This window comes from Dasypus novemcinctus, chromosome 1, assembly GCF_030445035.2.
Source record: "Dasypus novemcinctus isolate mDasNov1 chromosome 1, mDasNov1.1.hap2, whole genome shotgun sequence".
In the NCBI taxonomy this organism is placed as follows: Eukaryota; Metazoa; Chordata; class Mammalia; order Cingulata; family Dasypodidae; genus Dasypus; species Dasypus novemcinctus.
The window spans coordinates 37,122,242-37,143,021 of NC_080673.1; positions in this window are offsets into that span (position 1 = coordinate 37,122,242).

Consider the following 20,780-nt stretch of genomic DNA (forward strand, 5'->3'; position numbering starts at 1 on the left):
TTAGGTTTGTAAAGAAAAGATAAGGGGAAATAGGGGGAGGAAATATTTTATTTTCTTGTAGCACAAAGGGTATTCAGAGAGAAATGTGGAGGTTTCTTGACTGGCAGTTTCTCAGAAATGGGCAGTTATATTTTTGGGAAAATCTTTTCCATAGCAAAGGGTAGAGTAGAGGCATACAGAGTATGTTATGATGCTTGGAGTCTCTTCAGCCCAATGACTCAACCTCTCATGATCAATTTTTAGCCTTCACTGTATTAAACTTCCAGTGTAGGGTCTAAAGTCTTAGAAGCAGTTCCTGTGATAATATAAACTGACATATGTCCCTCTGCTTAAAATCCTGCAGGGATCCCTTATTTCTTTCAAAACTAAAGAGAAGAACTTATAATGGCTTTCAAAGCCCTTCAGCGTCCTCTGACTTAATTCCTTATCACGGTCCTGTGTCCGTCCTCCTTGCTCATGGCTCACTCCACACCACCCTCAGTGGTCCCCATGGTGTTCACAGACACGTCTGTAGGTGCAGACCTTGACTCTAGCCTTTTCCCAGCTGGGGTCATCTTCCAAGCGCTCTGCATGGTTAACTTTGCATCTCCTTCAAGCCTTTGCTTAAATTCACCTTCCCAGTGAAGTCTACCCTGACCACCTCATTTGATAAGTCAACCTGCTTCAAAGCCTCTTCACACTTCTTACCCTTTTCCATTGTTATTCTCCCTGTGTAAAGCATGTAACATCTGAAATCCCATGTAATTTACTTATATTAACTTATTCAATTATCAATTATGTCTCCTTCCCACTTGAAAAGAAATAGCATGTGGCAAGAATCGCAACTCTTTTATTCACACTTTCATTCATAACCACTGAGAAGAGTGGCCAGCACATAGCAAGTGACAAAAAAGTCTTTGTCGAATAGACTTTTGAGAACTGCTTAGGAAAACTGGGACTTCCAAGCTAAGGTGGGGACCATTTTGGTCAACTTATTCATATTTCATTTTAAAAATCTAAAACCTAAAAATATCAAAAAGAGGAAAGTTTTATATAGGAAAGGGGAAGAACAACACCTAAAAATTAGCTGCAAGCCTTTAAAGCATACCATTTGCTATTTACAGCAGGGGTCAGTTGCCCAAGGCCTGGGCCAAATCTGGCCCCATACCTATTTTGGTAAGTCAAGTTTGTTGACTTACACAGCCACACTCATTTGTTTACATGTCATCTATGGCTACTTTTTTCTTTACAATATCAGAGTTGAGCAGTTGTGATAGAGACATTCTTCTGGTGTGCAAAGTCTAAAATACTTCTGACCCTTTAAAAAGTTTGCTGACCCCTGATTTAAAACACAATTACTAACACTTTGCAAACAAAGGAATGAATTGCTCTCCAAATATCAGTAATTGTCCAAACTAATGTTTTGTTTGCTCTGGGTTAGCAGAGTAGAGGGGCTGTCCACACCAGAGACAGCTGAAGTGGACACTGCTCCTGCACTGCACTTCTCTCTCGCTTCCCCAGCTCTTTCTCTTTATAACACATTGTGTTCTTTGAATTTCTCTGGGAATGTATGGACTTGAATTGAAATCTTATTTGAATTTATTTTAGTTTTCAGAATTGTCTATATTCTATAACATTAGTTTTTACTTTTTTTACATGTTAAAGTAAATTGGATTATTTTATATGTGCATGTGTATGTTCAGTGTCCTCTTTCAAAACAGTTTCTCTGAGGTTCTCCAAAAGGCATTGTCACATATCATACTATATTTATACTTCAGTAATTTTAAAGGAACATATAATTTTCCTTAACATTTAGTCCTAATGTAAGATCAGTGTACCTTATTTAGCAACATCATTGTTAACATTATAGCTGTATTATAATTAGTGATGGAGAAAGGCAACTCAAGATGACAGATTTATCATTATGCTTAATAAAGAACACATGGCACCCACACTTTTAAAGGAACTCAATTAGGTACTTTAAAATAACACTTAATTGAATATATTCAAGGATATTTTCTTAACAGAAATTAAAGTGGACCTGAGACATTTGTTTGAATAAGTGAAAAAATAATCTTTTCTCAATTCTCTAGACATTTTGTTTATTGTGCCTAGATCAGATAATTTTTACATTTGTCAGTGTGTGAAGTGCTGAAGAGGAGAGAGAGAGAGAGAGTGAGAGAGTGAAAGAGAGAGAGTGAGAGAGAGAGAGAGTGAGAGAGAGAGAAAGAGATTGGGAAATAGATCCAGGAATACTTCCTATATATACCCATCAATGATTGTTCATTGTATTAACTTACATGTATCATGTAGGTTCCTTCAGTTCCATCCTGGACTCCTGTCAGTTGCCAAAACTAAGTATGTGTTTTCTTTTCTCAGAGTCTGCTTAGTATGCTCTTTCTTTCCCTACTTGCCTAAGTAATTCTCACACCTTCTTCAGGTCTCAGCTTATCTCCTCCTCAGGGTGACCATCTTCAACTCTTGGAATATATCTGGTCCCCCGAACTGTGTTCCCATAGAATCCTTTCTCTTTCCATTATACTTATAATTGTTTAATGTATATATACCTCAATAGAAGAAATTCTATATCTACCATGTATGTTTCCTATTAGTGCAAGCATTTATATCTCCAAGTGCTTAGAATGTTGTCAGTACATAGGGGATGCCTAATGAATCTTTGTTCAGTAGACAATGTAGACATCTGGTGAGAGGCTCTCTTAGTTTACTAGTTCAGGTCTGCTGAGTAGGACACCAAGAAGGGATTAGGCATGCAAAAAATTTACTGGTGTACAGGAGCAAGAGAAGGTGGGGGAGACTTCAGATTGTGACGCTGGTGTGACATCTGTGAAAAGAGAGCTCTTTCCATTATACTTATAATTGTTTAATGTATATATACCTCAATAGAAGAAATTCTATATCTACCATGTATGTTTCCTATTAGTGCAAGCATTTATATCTCCAAGTGCTTAGAATGTTGTCAGTACATAGGGGATGCCTAATGAATCTTTGTTCAGTAGACAATGTAGACATCTGGTGAGAGGCTCTCTTAGTTTACTAGTTCAGGTCTGCTGAGTAGGACACCAAGAAGGGATTAGGCATGCAAAAAATTTACTGGTGTACAGGAGCAAGAGAAGGTGGGGGAGACTTCAGATTGTGACGCTGGTGTGACATCTGTGAAAAGAGAGAGGGAAGGAAGGAGTGTTAGGCAGAAAGAGTCCTGGACTATAGCACATTTCCATAAAATGTTTGGCCAGGTTGATGGGGGATGGCGGGGGTCAGTGAGCCAAATGCAATCACTGAAAGAGTTCTATAGCATGCCGTGATGGGTCTGCCTTACTACTCTATCATATTCAGTCATTGGCTAGGAGTATATATGGTGGTGGATCCAGAGAGAAAGCAATTGGGGTCATCAGTCAATTATGTAAACTTTTCATGGCCACCACTTATGGTCACCTTGAAAGACATTTCCTACAGACTGGGCTTTCAAATGCTCATTTCCATAAAAACTCTAAAAAATATGTGAATATATTCAAGTTGGTTTAAGAATAATTTGCCATTCTAAGGTAAGACATTGACGATTATATTTTATTTGGCATGGGTATTTTTGATCTTGCAAAAAAGGTTGGCTTCTTGGACCTGCTTTTCCAAGATCAAAATAAAATATTAAACCTTTGCCAGAAACTGTGAAAAAACATAAAGTAGTGTTTATATAGAACAACTTTTCTTGGATTATATGGACTTCTTACTTATGCTGTATCAGTTGGACAAGCATATTTTTTCTCATTAATCATCTCTGATGCACAGCTGATAGACTAACATAAAAGACTACCCAGGACCGAGAAGCCTGCATGCTGCCTCTAATGTTCAGTGAGTAGCCTGGCAGTGTGCCCCTGGCATCTAGGGCATCCCTCAGAACTGGAACTGGTTGCTCTGACTGGCAGAATCTTCCCTAGGGACAAAAATATTAAGATAAAAACATAAATATACTTTCTTTGGGATATTACAAAATTGTGTAGGCTATAGGCTAACAATGTTTTACTTTAAGGTCTTTGATTTGTTCCATGAAAAAGTTTTAATACCCAGAAGTTAGAGGCAGCCTTTAGGAGACTCTCTCTTGTCCAGAATGTCAATTAAGATCAGACTAAGTGGACCCCTATAAACTCAAGTTAAACCTAAAAATCAGGGTTCGGTGAAGCTAACCCAACTTAATCCAATAAAACCTAGAATTATCAAGAACTGCTTTTATGTGTTGTGTTTGGAGGACTGATTTTTAAGTAGTCGCTGAAGAGTTCAATATCCTCTAGAAACTTCTAAGGTAGCTTCCAGTCTAATATTTATTCAAGATCTGGGAAAAATGCCTAAAATGTCTCTTGCTTATGAAATAAAACAAAAAGCATTAACTTTGAACATTTGATTTTTCTCCTTCAGAAAGATGACATTTATAAAAATAGATAACATGAAGAGTATTTCAAAAGATAAGGTAAATCAAAGCAACATTATAAAGTTTAAAAGCTGAGGTATAAACAAGAAAGATACAAAGTATAATATTTCTTATAAATGAGATCAATAGCTCCCTGGTGGCCTTAGAATTTGCCGTCCTAGTCACGGATCAAGTTCCCATGATTTTATTAGCTATTTATTTTTTCCCTGTACACGTATTTAGTGAGGGCCATCTAGGTGCCAAACACTGTTCAAGGAACTGGAGGCACAGCTGGGGAAATCCTGCCCTGTTATAGGTTACCTTAAATAAGAGAAAACACTTAAGTCAATAATTTCAATAATTTTAAAGAACTATGGAAAAAATAAAGATGAATAAAAGGACTAGAATGTGGGGAGGGAAGGTAGAGGGTGGTAGGGATGCGCTCTCCTGGAGTTCCATGGAAGACCTCAGTGATAAGGGGACATTTGAGCAGAGAACTGGATGACGTGAGGGAACCAGTTAGGTATACATCTCAGAGAAGAGCATCCTAGGAAAGGAACTATCAAGGGAACAAATCCTGAGTTAGGGTCTTGGCTGATAAGGTCAAAGAATGTTGAGGAGGCCAGTGTGGCTAAAGGAAGGGAACAAGGGCAATATTGGTAGATGTCCTTTGATAAAGGAGTTGAATGTGATTTTTTTCATATAAAATTTCTAGGCCTGTATTGAATTTGTGGGTCCAGGAGGAGTCTCTGTCCATGATATTTTGGAAAATAAATTGAAGCATGACATACATTATAGACTAGGAAGCTGAAGCCTCAGAAGTTACAGAAGACAAATCTAATTCCAACTCCCAAGAATGGCCATTCTTAGGTTATAAATGTGATGCTTCCATTCACTCCAGGTCTGCTTGATGGGTTTCTTCCCATTCATTTGCTCTTGCCCACTCTGTTTACTACTAGAATCTTTATTGCACAAACCTGCCAGGTCTCTTTTAAAGTGTTAAGAGTGATTACATCATTTGTCACCCAAAATGGGAACTTCTTGAGAGTTAAAGTGAGTGCAACTAAAAACCACACCAGAATTAAACACAAAGTAAACTTAGACTGCTCCAGGAAAATGGATTCTGCTGAAGCTGGGCACTGTGAGCTGAGTGCGATGCACCACACAGGCACTGCTCTGGGCTTGTTAATTTACCAGGGTGCTGCTGCAAGAGAGCTAGGCACAGACCCACGAGGCCAAAAGACCTGTGGCCTGGCTCCTTGTAGATTTAGGACCATCATCATTCCCTTCTGAGGTTGAGCTTCAGTCTCTTCAAAGTAGTAGAATTCTCTTATCCTTCCTTGCAAAACATCCTCAAGAGTTTAGGCATTTCAGAAAACAAAAACTAGGAAAAGAAAGTGTCTTTAGGTATTTTTTGCTTTTTATCTCATAACAAAATTTAGCTCTGTGGCAGTAATGGGAAGGGGCAAATAAGTTCCCTTCATTACCTCATTATTTCAAAACCACTTGAAAGAGAGTCAGAGATTACCAAAAGAGAGATCAAACAGTCCGCTTCATCACTGATAAAGCTAATTTAGAAAGTGTGGTTTTTAATATGCAGCCTAATGGGTTTGTTAATTCTTTACCTCCTGGGCACTGGATAGACTTCTCCATCTAGTCACTGGCAGTTTCGCAGTATAAAGAGGTAGAGGATGTGATAGGCTGGTTCCAAAAGAGAGATCCTAGAAGGAACCCCAGTAATTTACTTCTCTTCTATGGTGATTTATAAATTCACAGTGGGGAGGGAAACTGGAAGTATTTCTATAGCTCAAGTCTCTTAACATAAGAACATATGGCAAGGGAAAAAGAGTTCCCCACAAAAGCCCTTATTCTCTGATTTGTCTACCAGCAAAAAGAAAATATAAGTTAATATCTCAATGAATAGTTCTGCTTAAACTATAGCTTTATGAATACAAGAGCTATTTATAAAATATCCAATTTTCTTACCCTGTGTGTACTTCTTAGTCTATCTTCAATAGCAATTTATTAAATTTATTAAACAAATTCATGAGTTTTTAATTTCATTTCCCTACACAAAAACCTTCAAATCACTCACTCTAATTAGTTCTAAAGTTCAGTTCTGTCTTCCTAGAATTCAATGCTTTCATATCTGGTCCTAACAGATCTTTCCAAATTATCTTCTACACTTGCCCAGTAGAAAATTTCCATTCCAGCCAAATTAGTTGTAACATTCATTTTCATTTCCGATTGTTTGGATTGCATTACTTTTTTTCCTACCCCACTCCTGTTCCTTGATACACAGTTCAAATTTCTTTTTTTTCCATAAATTCCTGATTACAGACAAAAGTTTTCTTTTTTCCTCAGACTACTATAAATTATGCAAACTTGTACAATTCATTACTTTTCAAAGATGTCCTTGTGTGACTGTGGAATTATTCAGTTGTATCTATCTTCTCTCTTAAATGAATAAAATTCTTGAGCATAGGAAACATGCCTACGCTGTTTCTAATCTCTAGAGTACCTAGCAGAGCACTGAGCAGATAAAAGTTGCTCAATACCTGTCACTGACTGTGTGAATAAGTAAATGAAAACCTGATGTGCTGTGTCATTTCCTGCTGTGCTCTGTTCCTTAATAGCCAGCTGAAGAGTCTTCCCAGCAATTTATGTTTCTGAGGCAAACCACATTGTAATCAAACATCCTCCAAACTAAGTCAGAATTTAAACTCATACCACTGTCTTCCTCTTTTCCAAGCAGACATGGCAATTTTTCTACAGCGGTTCTGAGAAACTGTGCTTCGTTAAAATCAGCACATTCCATCTCACTTTATATCACATAATACTGTCTCCTGGTATCATGATATAGATACTTGGTGCTTTAGAATATGGTTGTGTCATACAGAGTAGGTAGGCATATGAATTGTTATAAAATTTTTGGAGGCAAAAATTGGAATTGAAATTTCATATAAAAATGGAATGAAATTCCAAAAAATGTATAAAATCTCAATTAGGAAGATCTATTTCCCTATTCTAAGGAAATATTCAGAATATGTGCAATACTTCTCATCATGGCATTATATATAAAGACAGAAAGTTGGAAACCAGCTCTGTGTCAATAAATAGGGATTGATAAAATAAAATTCTGATATACGTGTGTATTTCTGTGTTAGGGTTATGTGTAAACATTAGTGACTTCAAAATATAAAAAAATGTTTTCCACATGGGGATATGTAATAGGAAAAAAAAACTACTTGATAAACCACATGGATGACATATCATATAAAAACTATAAAATATCTAAAAATAAATAAAAATAAACAAAATAGAGCAACATCTAGAACATGTACTCAAAAATGATACTGGTGTTTTTCATTGGGTAATTGGAATGATATGTATTTTTTTTCCTTATATTCACTTACTCTTATTCTTTATTTATTTTGGTTATCCTGGGTTGTTTCAAAATATGTGAAAGCAAAAATCATTTTAACTTTTAATATAGGTATTAAGGTATGTTATTTTCAAGAGAATTAGAAAAAATCTATATGTTCAATAAATTTAATTATGATTGTGAATACTCAAGTACACTTCGTTGGCTAGAGGTGTGAGTTGGGCTGACATAATTTTGTGGTTAGTAGTCTCAAGGTCAACAGAAAGGATAAAGGTTCCCAAGGTTTGTGAAATATCATCTATCTGATTCCACTGGGGAAAAAACAAAACCAAAAACAAAACCACATCATTTTCCAGAAGCTCATGGACTCTGCACAGAGTAAGATACTACAGTAGTCTGCAAAATTTTATTTGCTCTCTCCAAATAATGTGCGTACTAATTTGTCATGAGAATTCCCTTCTGCGTTTTGGAGGTCATAGAGTTAATGATAGAGACATGATTTACAGGCAATTTTCCTTTCTTAAAAACAATGATAAACTCTCATATCTTGTTTATTATAAAATAAGTTCAAAAATAACAATGAAAAATAAATATTTTAACAAAGAAAATGAAGACATTAAGAAGAAGAGACTGGATCATGTATTTATGGAAGAATCCTGTAGCCTTTATAACAATAATAGTTATTACTTTCATAGTACCTTTTGTCCTGACTTCATGAGAACATTTTAAACACTAATAAATTAAGTTTTGCAAGTGGATTTAGTTAATAGCTCATTGTCACTCCCTATTTTAGTGCCTGGTCCACTACTTTTTTCATGTCACATATTTTTGCACATATTTATTGAGCACCTTCTTTATATTTCCAACACTATGGTAAGTGCTCAGATTTAGTGGTAAACAGTTGCTGTTGTTAAAGAGTTTATAGTCTAATTAAGGAAATGGTGGATTCCAATTTGTATTCATATACTTGTCACTTCATGCTAATAGCTGTCTTATTGGGTTCCTACAGTATTTTTGTATCATTTTCCTTTGAAAGAAATAGAAAACACAAATTTCCTCTGGTTTAAAAGATTCTACCACTGGAGATTCTCCAGATCAGGCCATATGAATCTGAGATGCCTGAACACCCATTTTATAGAGGGAACTCCTGGGACTCAGTTTTTTGGAAACTTCTCAGTCAACTAAACCCTCTATGCCGTATTCTTTTATCCAACATTGCCCAAAATGTAAGTCTCTTGAAGTACATCCCAGTCCTGCCCTGTACTTTAATTATTTGGATCTACTGTTCCATTTTCCCTTCTCTTTATCCTCTCCTCAAGTTTTCTCTGTGGTTCCAGTTAATGAATTCAGGTGTAAAATAGGTCTTTTCTACACTTCTTGGCCTTAACTCCAGTCTTCCATTTATCTCCATCCCTCACTCATTGCTAAATTCCTAGCTTCTGCCCCTACCCTTCTACTGTAAATGGCCACACAGTTAACAAAATCTAACTGACTCTTCTGAATCATGTTCTTACTCGATCTCTTAACAACATTGCATCTTCACAAACCAATCTCGTCATTTGGCTTCAGTCATAACACACTGTCTTCTTCTTCCTCTTTTTTTTTTTTATTATCCCATGTTGTTCTTTTGTTAATTTAAATTTTTAACCTGATAAGATATATATATAATCTAAAATTTCCCCTTTTAAAGAATATAAACACTGCTTATTATCAAATGAAAATAAAATAATCACATTTAAAAATATAGTTCAGTTCTCCTAATTATGTTCACAATGTTGTGCTGCCAGTATTACCAAAACTTCCATTACCAAAACTTTTCCATGAACACAAATAGAACTTCTATTCCAATATTAAGCATTAATTCCCCATTCACTACCTTCAGGGGCCCCTGGTAATCTGTAATCTAGTTTCTGACTTCATAAATATGCTTATTCTAATTATTTCACATCATTGAGGATCTATATTATATGGTCTTTTCTGTCTGCCTTATGTCACTCAACGTGATATCTTCATGGTTCATCCTGTTGTCACATATATCAGAACTTCATTCCTTTTAATGACTGAGTAATATTCCATTTTTTATATATAACAGGATGTGATTATTCATTTATCAGTCATTGAACATTTGGGTTGCTTCCATAACTTGGTGATTAAGAATAATGAGGTTTTGAACATTGGTGTGCAAATACTCATTTGAGACCCTGCTTTCAAGAAGTGGAATTACTGAGTCATATGGTAATCTTTGACTTTCTGAGGAACAGCCAAACATTTTTCCACAGTGGCTGCACCGTTTTATATTCCCACCAGCAATGAAGAAGTGTACCTATGTCCCCACATTCTCTCCAACACTTGATATTTTCCCTTTTTTAAATAATAGCCATTTTATTTGCAGTGAAATGGTATCTCATTGTGATTTTGATATGGTTATTCCTAATAGCTAATGATGTAGACCATGTGCTTATTTGAACCTTTTGTCTGGTTTTAATTGAGTTGTCTTTTTGTTGTTGACTTGTAGGGTTTCTTTATATATTCTGCCTAATATACCCTTACCTGATATGTGGTTCCAAATATTTTCTCTCGTTGTGTAGATTGTCTTTTTACTTTAAGGAAAAAATCCTTTGATAACAAAAGTTTTAATTTTAATTAGATCCTATTTATCTTTTTTTTTTTCTTTTGTTGCTAGTGTTTCAGTATAAAGTCTATAAAAATATTGCCTAAAGATGCTCCCTAGCTTTTCTTCTATAAATTTTATGAATTTGGTTCTTATATATATTTAAGTCTTTGATTCTTTTTGGAGTTGATTTTTGTATATAGTGTGAGGTAGGGGTCTACCTTCAATCTTTTGCACATGAATATCCAGTTTTCCCAACACCATCTGCTTTGAAGAAACTATTCTTTCCCAGTTAAGTGGACTTGGCAGCCCTGTAAAAAATCCTCCAACATAGACCTTCTGCTCCTTTCATGCTACATTCCCCCTTTTTAAAGATGATTTCATTCACTCCTATAGAATAAAGTTCAATTTACATGAGACCACCAAATCATTATTCTAGACAAGATCTCTCTCTTAAATCTCTCCCTTTGAATCTCTCAAATTCAGCATGCACAAAGGGAAATCAGAATCCTTTCCCCAAATCTGTTTCTCCATTCCCATGATATTTCAGTAAAGCGCACTATAATCATTCCATATCCAGAAACTTGGGAATCATCTTTAACTCCTTGTTCTCCCTCACTTTCTACCGGTAATCTACCATAAGTCATATAAGTATTTTGCTCTCTCTAAATACTATTCGTTTCCCATATCCTCCTGACAAGACTCTGGTGCAAGTCACCTGAATCATTTGAGAGAGCCGCTTACCCTGATTCCTTATATCAAACTAACTTCTTTTTATCCCATCTTTTAAAAAACTTAAATCGTAGTAGGTTACTCCCTTGTTTACAACCCTTCAATGTTTTGGTTTTTTTTTTTTTAAGATTTTTTTAGTTAGTCATTTCCCCTTCCCCTCACCCTGGTTTTCTATTCTCTGTGTCTATTGCTATGTCTTCTTTGTCCACTTCTGTTCTTGTCAGCCGCATGGGAATCTGTGTTTTTTTGTTGTTGTTGCATCATCTTGTTGTGTCAGCTCTCCATGTGTGCGGCACCATTCCTGGGCAGGCTGCACTTTCTTTCATGCTGGGCAGCTCTCCTTAAGGGTCACACTCCTTGCATGGGGGGCTCCCCTTTGAGGGGGATACCCCTGCGTGGCAGGGCATTCCTTGCGCGCATCAGCACTGCGCATGGGCCAGCTCCACACGGGTCAAGGAGGCCCAGGGTTTGAACCGTGGACCTCCCTTGTGGTAGACGGACACCCTAGCCACTGGGCCAAGTCTGCCATCTTAATGGTTTTCATTAACTCTATAATCATGATCTAACTATTTTCTGTGGCTCATAAGGTATGATTTGTAGACTACGTTGCCCCCATGATCACTGTCATGCCTCCTGGTATTCATGGCCTGTATAAGTCTTTCCCACTGAGTGTGGGTGGAAACTTTAACTTATTTCTAAACAATAGAATATGGCCAAGATGATGACATCATGTCTTGCTAGCAGACTCACTCTCTTTTCTCCCTTGATGAATTAAGTGGTCTTGTTAAGTAAGCCCGTGTGTCAGAAAACTCCAGGTAGACTCTAAAAATTTCAGGGAACTCTTGGAGCTCAAAATGACATTGAGCTGCTGTGGATGGTATCTAGGAGCTGCAAGTAGTCTTGGCTGATAACTAGCATGAAGCCAAAGTCCTCAATCCAACCTCTGCAAATAAATTAATTCTACCAGCAACCTGAGGGACTTGGAACTAGATTTTTCCCCTGTTGAGCCTCCATAGGAGAACTCCTCCAGCCAATCCCTTGTGGACCATCTTGTGAAACTCTGACCCTAAGAACTCCACTAAGCCAAGCTCTGACTCTGATCAGAGTCATAACACTGTTTCCTCTGCCTGATACAGTCCTCCTCCATTCCTCATCCCTCTCTTAAGTTAATCATTGTTCCTTAGGTCTCACCTAAATGTCACTTTATCAGTGAAGAATTCCCTGACCCTAAGTCAGGTTAGATAATTTTGATATGTGCTCCATACTTACAATACTCACTATTTTATGATCATTATTTTTGAAATATATATTTCCATGCTATACTCAATATTCTATAATAAATGTGACCTGGACTGCTTTGCTCAGGTTTGGATACCCACCACAGTGTTTTGAAAAGATTTGGTCTTAGAGAATATTTGTAAAATGAAATAATTAATTGTGAAGTAAGAAAGGAAGTAACAAAGTCACTAGGGTCAAAATTGTGATGCTCAAGTTTTCCTCTGTTTTGATTTCTTATTTTATCAGACCACAGCAGCAACATACTGTGCTGATATTTATAGTAGCCATCAAAAGTGATTGATCCTTTTCTATAGGTATAGATATAAAACCAGAATTTTAAGATAAAAGTGATAATAGACCTCTAATTTAGGATGAGCTCTTCTTACCAAAGAAATATGAAATAAGGGGGAAGAAAAAAGCAAACCAACAACAAACCAACAAAAAAAACCTTGCTTTTATTTCAATTACAAAACCAAACGAACAAACTACAAATAATCCACACCTGTGCCAGGCCTTATGCTGCATGTTGGGCATAGTTAAGACACCCTTGTCATCGAGGGGTTCAATCTGGGAGGAAAAAAGAGACAGTCATGCACCTACTTACAACACAGTGAGAGGAGAAACGTCCTGGGAGCCCATGAGAATTTACACATCATGAAAGTATTTTATCTGAAAGAGAAAAAGTCCCTGGTAGATGAAGACTAAAGTTGTGGGAACAATGGATTAGGCAATGTATTCATTTCTTTGCTACTAAAACAAGTACCATGCAGTGGGTTGGTACAACCACAGGAATTTATAGTCATGGTTTCAGAGTCTAGAAGGCTTGCTTCCTTCCAGGATCAGCAGCTTCTTGCTGTCTGGCAATCTTTGGCATTGCTTGGCTTTTCTTCGTATAGCAATGCACAAGGTCGTGCTTCTTCTTTCTCTTCTGGGTTCTATTGACTTCCAGATTCTTGTGTATCTTGCAACTTTTTCTTTCTCTGTCCACTTATCTTTGCTTATAAGGACTTCAGTCATATTGGATTGAGGACCACCCTCATTCAGTTTGGGCACAACTTAACTAACAACTTCTTCAAAAATCTTTTTTATAAATGGGTTCACACCCACAGGACCAGGGGTTGGGACCCAAAAATGCCTCTTTGCCTTTAGCAGGGGACAAAATTCAGTCCCCAACAGAAAATGTTAAATTTTTCAAACAGAAAAGAGAAAATAGTACAGAATAAAAGTAGGTTAATAAGATGTTTGAAAATTTAAAATTAATCTGAAGGTAACTTAGTCAATGGAAAGACATCAACTCTTTAATAGGCCAAATATCTTTTCATATGTGGTTATGTGTTATTTAAGTAGTATATTAATTTCTATAGAATTTTTTTGAATATAATTTAAAAACATTTTCAATTCTTATGTCCTATCGGGAACCAAAGAATTAAAGATAGCATTTATAGTAAATTTGCTATAATCTTGTGAGTTATAATTACTTTTGTCACCTTGGTCACACTTCTGAATACCTTGTTTCTCCACTCTGGATTCTCCATAATTCTCATTGCTCCTTTTTGATATATGAATATAAAAGTAGTAAAATGTGGTTATTAGAGATGATAATACCCATGACAATGCTAATAATTTACATTGAAAATTTAACATAAATAACCATGACAACCATAATGCCTACTCTATGTCCAGTCCCATATTAGGGGTTTCTGCATTATTCACTTGATTCTCACCACAATCCCTTGAAGAAGGTTTGGGTTAGTTAGGCAATTCCGATGGCAAGAAATACTAATATACTCAAATTAAGAAAAAAACAACTGGAACCAGAACTAGAAAACAATTTGAGGTAAATTGAATTATATACCCCAATAAAGATGTGTTCTTAATCTTGGTCTGTGTTCCTATGTGTTTGAACTCATTTGCACATAGGACACTTTGAAAATGTATTATTAGTTAAGCTGTGGCCCAAATATATCTGCGTGGGGCTTAATCTGCATTCTTGGAGTCCTTTATACATAGAAAAAATTCAAATGCAGTGAGACAGAGAGGAGCCAGAAGCTGATGGAAACCTGAAGAGCAGACACAAGAGGAGAGAGATCACCATATGGCAGTCAAGGAACCCAAAGATTGCAGCAAGCCAGCACAGAATGCTACAGACCTCAGGGACAAAGCACAATCTTGCTAATGCCTTAATTTTGGACTTCTGGCCTCCAAACCATGAGACAATAAATTCCTGTTGTTAAACCAGCAAGAGAATGGTATTTGCCATAGCAACCAGGCAAGCTAAGACACTGTTAGACCTGTGACCACTCCAGAATTCAACGTCACTCTCAGCTTCTCTCCCAAGTCCTGCAGAGACTATCTCTTATTATCTCTGTTTCTCTCAGTAACTCCCTTATATTCTCCTGTCATTCCTGAATAGCTGGTTCTATGTGTAAGCACCAGTTCAGAATTCCAGAGGGAACATGTGGATTGCAGCACAATTGCCTAAGCATGGCCCACAGGACTTGCACAGTCAGGACTCTGCTCACTAACTTCCTAAAGCTTCATTCGCTATCTTAATTTGTGCCCCAGTGGCAATGGCCCATTCTCAGCCTTCTGCCATTCCATTCTCTTTCTCATCTCAAGGCGTTTGTTTGGCTGGCTCCTTGAGGTCTCAGATTCAATGTCTTGTTCTCAAGAGGACTTCTCTACCTAAGTTAGGTCTTTTCCCATTATTTTCTGTCAAATCATCCCTGTCCTAATTTGTTTCCCTCATAGCAATAATCACAGCATGTAAACATCTCTGTGGAAGGTTGATTTTATTGATGAATTCCAAAAAGAAATACTGATTATGTTTGTAAACTGGTCTGTTCCTCTGGGCATGATACCTGTTGATTGTATTAAATTCAGAAGTTTTACTTTTACTTGATTAAATTAAGATTAGGGCTTTGATTTGGCCATGTCAGTAGGATGTTGAATCCCTGCCCAATTGGTGGGCAGGCACTTACACAGAAAATGACATGACAAAGGAGAGAGAGCTTAGTTTTCATTCTGGAGTCCCAGGGAGAGAGCTTAGCTCTTTGCCTGCTAGTTTACAGCTTGCCATGTGGAGGTAACAGAGCAGCTAAGCCTGGAAAGAGATGAGCCCCAGGAATAGAGATGAGCCTTATGCCAGCCTACAGCTGAGACCAGAAGAAACTGGGGCCATGGAGCCTTAAGAGGATGAACCCTCGCAGACATTGCCCATCATCTAGAATCAACATATGGCAACAGACTTTATGTGAGAAAGTACCTCTTAAGTAACCTTGAAGTTGGACTCTCTAAGGCTTTGTGACTATAAGTTTCTAGCCCAAATAAATATTCTTTATAAAAACCAATAGATTTCTGGTACTTTGCATCATTACCCCTTTCACTGATTAATACAATCTTATTTCTTTATTTTTACTGTCCATCTCTTCCATTAGACTGTAAGCTTCAAGAATTTAGTAATCATGTTCACCTTCTTCACTCTTGAGTCCCTAGTGTCGGGGACAATTTATTAAATGTAACAGGCAATCTGCAAATATTTTTTGAATGAACAAGTGATCAGTTGGCTAACTACCATCATCTTCCTTGGGCAGAGGGCTTCCTGTCACAGCCCTTCTGATGGTTGATAAAATTTGGTTGGGTCCTTCCTGAAAACATGTCAAATTACCTCTGTAAGATGAGTTAAGGTCTCCATGCAAAGAATGTCTTAGTGTTGCTTTTCTGAGCAGTAGTGTAGATGGTGCCAGTTCTAGTTAGTATATTTGGGTGAGTGACTGAAATTTAATATTCACTTTAAAAACAAATTCAGAGAGGCTAATTATCTTTTCCAACATCAATATTTGAATTTGGATTTGACTGAAAGATTATTGATTGTGTCCATGCCAAACAAGCCTTCACTCAAGTAATGAGACGGACTTTCTTATCTGTCATCTCTGATTCCAATTGTATTCCGTAAATCAGGGAGGGAAAAGATGGGAGGAGAATGGTTCCTGGGCAACCAAGGCACCCCCCAGGATGTCCTGGTTCCAGCACGACCAGGTGGAATTTGACAAACTTCCCAAGATTAGAGTAGCAAGAAAAACTATTTATCTAGCCTTTAATATTTTACCAGGATTGCCTTGAATTCTAGTCTTCCACACTAGAATTATAAGTATTATTTCCAATTCCACATGATCTAATATGTAATTATGTTTCTCAAGAAAATTTGAAAATTCTAGTGGATAATAATTAAATAATCAATGAATTCATCCAAAATTATGCTACAATTCCTGGGGAAGTTTCTGCATAAGCCATGATTTTAAAAAGAGAAGTTTTCTTTTTTTTTTTTTATTTTTTATTTTTATTTTTTTTTATTTTTTTTATTGACTTTGTAATAATGTTACATTAAAAATATATATGTGAGGTCCCATTCATCCCCACCCCCCCCACCCCCCCTCTCCCCCCCCAACAACACTCGTTTCCATCATCATGACACATCCATTGGTTTTGGTAAGTACATCTTTGGGCACCTCTGCACCTTATAGACAATGGTCCACATCATGGCCCCCACTCTCCTCCATTCCATCCAGTGGGCCCTATGAGGATTTACAATGTCCGGTGATTACCTCTGAGGCACCCTCCAGGGCAGCTCCATGTCCCAAAGACGCCTCCATCTCTCATCTCCTCCTGCCCTTCCCCATACCCATCGTCCACCATGTCCACTTTTCCCAATTCCATGCCACCTCTTCTATGTGGACATTGGATTGGTTGTGTCCATTGCACCTCTATGTCAAGAGGAGGCTCAGATTCCACATGGATGCTGGATGCAGTCCTCCCATTTTCAGTTGTAATCACTCTAGGCTCCACGGTGTGGTGATTGTCCTTCTTCAACTCCATCTTAGCTGAGTGTGGTAAGTCCAATAAATCAGATTGTAGGTGCTGGAGTCTGTTGAGGCTCAGGACCTGGCTATCACATTGTCGGTCCAGAGATTCAAATCCCCTAAATATATCTTAAACCCCAACGTTAACTGCACCTCCGGCACATTAGCATGAAAGACTTATGAAGGGAGATCCCATCTGAGTCCAGATTCATCACACATACACACCATTTCCAAAGAGGGGCCATCTGCCCTGATAGTTAACCCCATCGGCCATGACCATAACTCTCATGGGTCTCTTTAGCCTTCAAAGGAACCATTATCTGGGGGTTGTATCTGCTTTATCTGTCTCTCTGACTCTGCTCAGTTGTGCATGAGGGCAATCCTTCTGCCAGCCTCCAGACTCTTTTTTAGAAACTCGTAGCCATATAAACTCATTTCTCCTTTCCATTTCCCCCTTACTTTAGGTCAAACAGCATTTTAAAGTCATGGTATTTTATGTAGACATGGATATTCTGCTGATCCGCATTGAACCTTCCATATAAGGTCCTTTTCCAGTTGCATCATCAGTTGGTATTTGATAGTGGTCCCTCGTTGCCAGGGAGGCTCATCCCCGGGTGTCATGTCCCACGCTGGAGGGAAGGCATTGCATTTACATGCTGAGTTTGGCTTCGAGACTGGCCACATTTGAGTAACATGAAGGCTGACAGGAGGAAATTCCCAGGCACAATGTTGCTCTAGGCCTTGTTCTTATTTTAGGTTTATCAGCTCACAAGCATAGTCATTAGCATCAGGGGCTCACCGTTGAACCCTCACTCCCTCCCGGTCCCCGCCGCTGTAACTGGGAGACTGTCGCTGCTCCCCTAGGGACCACAACAGAGCACCACTGGCCAGGAACCCAGTACCCCCCCTGCTGTGGTTTCCAATTGTTGCCACCATGAGTATATCCAATCATTACCATGCACCCTGGACATATGTTCTGTATAGCTCCCTGTCAGCCATATATCACCTGTCATTGGTATCCCATACCAGTATTCCTCCTTTGCCATTGTTGAAACACTCTGTGATCCAGAACTCCCCGAAATTTGAGGCCCAATATAATGTCATGGTCCCTTACTAGGGAATGGCATATAGCGATGGGTTTAAAGGATAGATAAAGAACTTGGATAAAGTTAAATAAAGAACTTAGATAAAGAATGTTGACTTGAAAAAATTTCCACATCCTATCCTTTTTTTTTTTCCCCCCCCCCCCCTAATTATTCAGCATTTCTTCATAGGAGTCCTAGACCACAGCAATGCATATATACAATATACAGCACTCCCATACATCCATCACAAAACCTTTTCCCTTCCACAGCGATACTCTTACACCCTATTCACATCATATTTACTTAAAGTGATGTACAGAGTCTGAGACATTAGCTTTCTAACAAGGTAATATCTGTGCTTACATTATGGTGCATACTTTAGGATACACAGTTCTTTACATTTTTAGTTATCCTATGTTTTACATTATGGTTTACATTATCAGTCTATCATCTCCTATATGTTATGGTGTAATATTACATGTTTTATATCCATCCTTGTGTACTCTCAAGAAACTCCTCTCTTGCCCCCCATTTACTTTGGTTCCACACATTTAGCGTCCATTTTCCCTTCCACCTTGGTGCCCACAGTGACAGCCAACCTCCGTTTCCTGAGGAGCCACTTCCAGAGATAGATGGAATAGTGTTCAGGGCCTAACCTGCTCAACTGCCCCAATGCCCTGGGGGCCACCCTTTCTCTCGAGGGATAGAGTTCCTTCTATTTGGTGGCATCAGTCCTCCCCAGGATGTGGGTCCACCCCCACTCTCACTTCTTGGGATTCTACCCCATGGTGTCACCCACTCTGGCAGAATGAGCATTTAGACATTCCCCAGGAGCCCGTCCTGCTTCAGACCCTCCCCTCCGAGCATTCTAAACCGGTAACCCTCTTTATTATATTTTGTTATGATTTTCTCGGCATTTTACTCTCCACCACCTCCTGTCCCTCTCCTGTGTTCGTATGCTACCCCTCCCTCCCCCCACTTTTGGGCACGGTTACCCAACCGTCCCTCCCCAGCCACCCTCAAACCCGTAAAGCCCCAACAAAAGGTAACCCCTTGCCCCCATTTTATCTCTTCTTTGTGTTCATACTTACCACCCTCTCGTCTTAAATTGCACCCCTGCAGACATCGGCTCATATCCTTCCTCCACCCTCCGATTTCCTGTAAGCCTATCGTTCAGTCTCTTGCTATCTAGGGCAGCTTGGTTATTTCATATCATTGAGGTCATGTAGTATTTGTCCTTCAATGTCTGGGTTGCTTCACTCAACATAAGGTTCTCAAGATTCATCCATGTTATCACATGTGTTTGTAGTGTGTTTGTTCTTACAGCCGAGTAGTATTCCATTGTGTGTATATACCACATTTTATTGATCCACTCATCTGTTGATGGGCATTTGGGTTGATTCCAACTTTTGGCAATAGTGAACAATGCTGCTATGAACATTGGTGTACATATATCGGTTTGTGTCCTTGTTTTCAGTTCTGCTGGGTATATACCCAGTAGTGGTATTGCTGGGTCATATGGCAAATCTATGGCTAGTTTTTTGAGAAACCGCCATACTGTCCTCCAGAATGGTTGGATCCTTCTGCATTCCCACCAGCAGTGGATGAGTGTTCCCCTTCCTTCACATCCTCTCCAGCACTTGTATTCTTCTGTTTTTTTCATAGCTGCCAATCTTATGGGTGTAAGATGGTATCTCATTGTAGTTTTGATTTGCATTTCCCTGATAGCTAGAGATTTGGAACATTTTTTCATGTGCTTTCTTGCCATTTGTATTTCTTCTTCAGAGAAGTGTCTGTTTAAGTCTTTTTCCCATTTTTTAAATGGGTTGTTTATCTTTTTATTTTCAAGATATAGGAGTTCTTTATATATGCAAGTTATAAGTTTCTTATCAGATATATGATTGCCAAATATTTTCTCCCACTGTGTGGGCTCCCTTTTTACTTTCTTGACAAACTCCTTTGAGGTGCAGAAGGCTTTAATTTTGAGGAAGTCCCATTTATCTATTAGTTCTTTTGCTGCTCGTGCTTTTGGTGAGATATTCATAAATCCATTTCCTATTACTAGGTCCTGTAGATGTTTCCCTACACTGCTTTCTAAGGTTTTTATGGTCTTGGCTCTTATATTTAGGTCTTTGATCCATCTTGAGTTGATCTTTGTATAAGGTGTGAGATGGTAATCCTCTTTCATTCTTCTACATATGGCTATCCAGTTCTCCAGACACCATTTGTTGAATAGGCCACTCTCTCCCAATTGAGAGGGTTTGGTGGGTTTATCGAATATTATGTGGCTGTATATGTGAGGTTCTATATCAGAGGTTTCAATTCGATTCCATTGGTCTATGTGTCTCTCTTTATGCCAATACCATGCTGTTTTCACCACCGTAGCTTTATAGTATGTTTTGAAGTCAGGTAGTGTGATTCCTCCAATTTC